General features: G+C 37.8%; 1 non-coding gene across 1 annotated transcript; it reads right to left on the reverse strand.

Moving 5' to 3' along the window:
* Nucleotides 1–3,525: 3,525 nt before the first annotated feature.
* Nucleotides 3,526–3,632, reverse strand: LOC141703302 (small nucleolar RNA R71). Its single transcript, XR_012567436.1, has one exon. It is a non-coding gene; the product is annotated as a small nucleolar RNA R71 (small nucleolar RNA).
* Nucleotides 3,633–3,987: the final 355 nt, after the last annotated feature.

The raw sequence follows: 3,987 nt of genomic DNA on the forward strand, positions 1-3,987 counted from the left end.
CAAGTTACCGCTATCCTCTAGTATAGGTATTATGCAACTATAAGCATTTGAACCAACAGATATATAAATCAAGAATATGAAACAGGCATACATATATACCATATCACATGCTACAATATAACGCAAGAATTTGCTAATAACCAATATGCATTTATCGCAAGATCATGCATATGCACATATTCATCACAACAACAGTATAACGGGTAGAAAACTTGCCTGAGCGACTTGGGGTGATAAAAGGCTCGGGACGAGTCTGGTAACCTATAAACAACAAGTAAGTTGGAATTAAACCAAAATCACTTGTAAATCTATACTTTAATTAACTTAGACTCTAACGCTTATTTTGCGCTCACTGATTCGCTTAAGTCACTCGGGTACCCTCGGCTCCACCATTTTTAATAATTTAACCTTTACGAGTTTTAAAGCGATTCCTTCGCGAGTGTCTTACCAACTGCCTAACACACTTACCATAAATGTTTCATACATTAATTAACCCTTTTTGGTCTTTAACCTATGTTTCAAAGTAAGGCGAGGGGAAAAGTTTCGTTCGCGAAACGCCGTTACTTGAAACGGTCGTTTCTCCTAAACCGTGCATCGGAATCGAACGAACTACATATCAAAACGAAGCTCGTAACATGAGCTATCTAAACATGGCAGTGGTCATAATCTAGTAGGGGGTTCTCGGGTCCTAATGCTATGCACAAAAACAGTCCAAAGAAAATCGGACGTTACGACGGCTATGTTTACGCGATTTCCAATATTTTAAACCATTCAAAACCATCCCAAATCAACCTCAAATCCAACATACAACCAACATCCATCCTTATCACATCATAACAACCCCAACCAATTCAATTTAATCATTCATACTTATGCCTAAACTTAACTTTAATCATACTTAAGTTCTTTTAATCAAAACCACAACATTTACCATTCCATTTCACTACCATTTCAAATCCCAAACTCTAATCACAACAACAAGCTACAATATCATCCTACTAATCAAAATCCTTATAATATATAGGAATCTAGGGTTTGGAGATGGTATACCTTCCTTGAAGTGGTGGGAGGAGCTAGGAAGCCTTAAGAAGCTTTGAGAAGTCTTAAGAATGCTTGGATCTTCAAGAAAAACAAGAAACAATTCAAGTTAAAAACTTGAAAACACTATTCATAGTCTTCTTCTTTGATTAAATGAAGAAGATTGAGAAGGAATTAATGGCTTAAACTCATGATATAGCCCTAACTAAGCATGAAGATGATTAGGGAATTTACTCACCAATTTAGGAAGCTTGGATCTTGAATTTTTGAAATTTCTTGCCTAATGAATAGTGAAAAGCCGAGAGCAAGGATGAACAAGGCCTTGGTTCTTTTTGATTTTTGATGAAGAATGAATTTACTTGGCTTGGTTGCTTTGCTTTTGTGTTTGATTTAGTCAATTACCTTCTTGCCCTTGAATTTGTGTGGTTACAAAGCCACCACCCCTCCTTCCTTCCCATGTCATGCTTGTGTCATCCTCATGATGTCATCCTCCCTTCCTTGTCCTCTTTCTATTGGTTGGATGACATCATTCCCACTAATCCCTTTGATTAACTTCCTAATCATTTTCCTAATGACCGCTGATCTGTTATACGGTTCGCTTAACTTCGTTCTCGTTTATCGTTTGAAGGATCATACCCGGGATCTTATTACTTAGGTTCCCTTAACCTTTCTCAATACATTATATTCCTTTTTATGATCCTCTATTATAATCCTTTAATTTAATCCTTTTTATCCTGTTACCTTATACTCAATTCTCTCCGTATCTAGTGGATTTCCGGGAAAAACCAAAGTGTTCGGAATTGGATTCTGACGATCTTTACATACACTTATATACTTCATAGAGTACTAATAATATCCCAGAATATCCATAACAGAACCCCTACATAGTGTGGCATGAAAAGTTTTCTCATTCAGCAAAAACACTATTCATAAGGGTTTCAAAATCTCCAAAAATTGGGTTATTACACCCCCTCTAGGTGTAATTTCAGTTGGTATCAGAGCTTTGGTATACTAATCTTTCTGTAACAGGAATAGTATTCGATCGAAATGGCTGACAAATATCTCGAAGGAACCTCAGATTACCGAGCACCTTTCTTGCTTGGTACAGAAAACTATAACTGGTGGAAAGGTCGCATGGAAGTGTATCTATCCAGGGAGCCACTAGCTTTGAGAGTTGTTCAGAAGGGTCCTTTTGAGTTCAAGGACAAAGAAGGCAATAGTTATGGATTCTAGCGGATTTACTTATGGATTTCAATAGTTAAATTGTTCTGATATCTTGGTGTGTGATGATTGATTGATATCCTAGTATTGGTTGTGCTTATTCGTCTTATGTGCGTAGCTAACATATATAGCGTGTTAATCTCTTTTGAAGCGACTGTGAATCTTGAGATTTAAAACCATGCTAGCATAGGTTCATGGATGTGTATGCATGATTAGTGGGTAACTCTAACCGTTTTACTTGCCCTATGTAATCATTATAGATAACTTATGCTTAAACCGTTATGTTGTCAAATTCTATAGACATATAGGGTCTTAATATAATTGGTGCCTATTCAGCTTCTATCTCTTTTGTAGATGTCTGGTAGAATGGTACTCGTGCAACGAAAGTTGGAGTTTATCAGTTTCGTGTTATCTGATTAGTGTCATCACCATCACATGCTAAGGTTAAGAACAATAAGGCTATTGAATGAAGTAGTAATGAAGTTAGAATCCCATGTTTGTCATATATAGTAATTCAAACTCAATTCTCTTAGTTAATGTTATTTAGTATAATCTCTTAGTTTAATCAAAACCCAATTTGTTATCTGTCTTAGCATTGAGCGATAACCATACATTGTTGCATAGGTGCATAAATTGAACTTAACCTAAACCAGTCTCTGTGGGAACGAATCTGATTTATATCTTATACTACTTGCGAACGCGTATACTTGCGTGTATTTTAGCGCGTATTTTCGCCCTAACAAGTTTTTGGCGCCGCTGCCGGGGACTCTGTGTTAATTTTTAATTTATGTGCTTGTCATTAGTGGTCGTTAAAGTTCACTGACTCAGATTCTTTTACTTTCACGGTTTATTTGGTTGTGTTTCAGGTACTTATTACAATGGGATCCAGCAGCACGAATGAAAGCCTTGATGGATTTTTCTCAACCCAAGATCAATGACATTCAATCTAACATTATCCGGCCAGCTATCACATCTAATACCTTTGAGATCAGGCCTGGCATAATTCAATGGGTACAGACTTCAGTCCAGTTTGGGGGTTCTCTAATGGAAGATCCCAATACACACATTAGGGATTTCATAGAGATCTACAACACCTTCAGGTTCAATGGTATTTCTGAAGATGCTGTGAAGCTGAGACTGTTCCCATTCTCTCTGAGGGACAAGGCTAAGAGCTGGTTACACTCTCTACCAGCTGGTTCGATTACTACTTGGGAAGATCTTGCTCAGAAGGTTCTTACTAAATTATTTCCTATGGCGAAGACAGCTGCAATCAGGAATGCTCTTACTCAATTTGCGCAGCAATCAGGAGAATCTTTATATGAAGCTTGGGAGCGCTACAAGGAGATGCTTAGGAAGTGTCCTCAACATGGAATGCCTGATTGGATAATCATCAATTATTTTTACAATGGGTTGGGAGCACAGTCCAGACCCATGCTCGATGCAGCAGCAGGTGGAGCATTATGGGCAAAGAGCTATGAGGAAGCTTATGATCTAATTGAACTGATGGCTGCTAATGAATATCAGTATCCAGCCCAAAGATTGCCACAGAGCAAGGTAGCAAGAGTTCTTGAAGTGGATACAGCTACAACTATCACTGCTCAACTAAATGTGTGTCTATGAAGATCGATTCTCTGGATAACTATGGTGTTAAACAGATAATTAGTGTTTGTGAGCTATGTGCAGGTCCGCATGCGATGGAGCAATGTGCTATATCTAGTGACTCAGCTC

This window comes from Apium graveolens, unplaced genomic scaffold (genome assembly GCF_009905375.1).
Source record: "Apium graveolens cultivar Ventura unplaced genomic scaffold, ASM990537v1 ctg6466, whole genome shotgun sequence".
NCBI lineage: Eukaryota > Viridiplantae > Streptophyta > Magnoliopsida > Apiales > Apiaceae > Apium > Apium graveolens.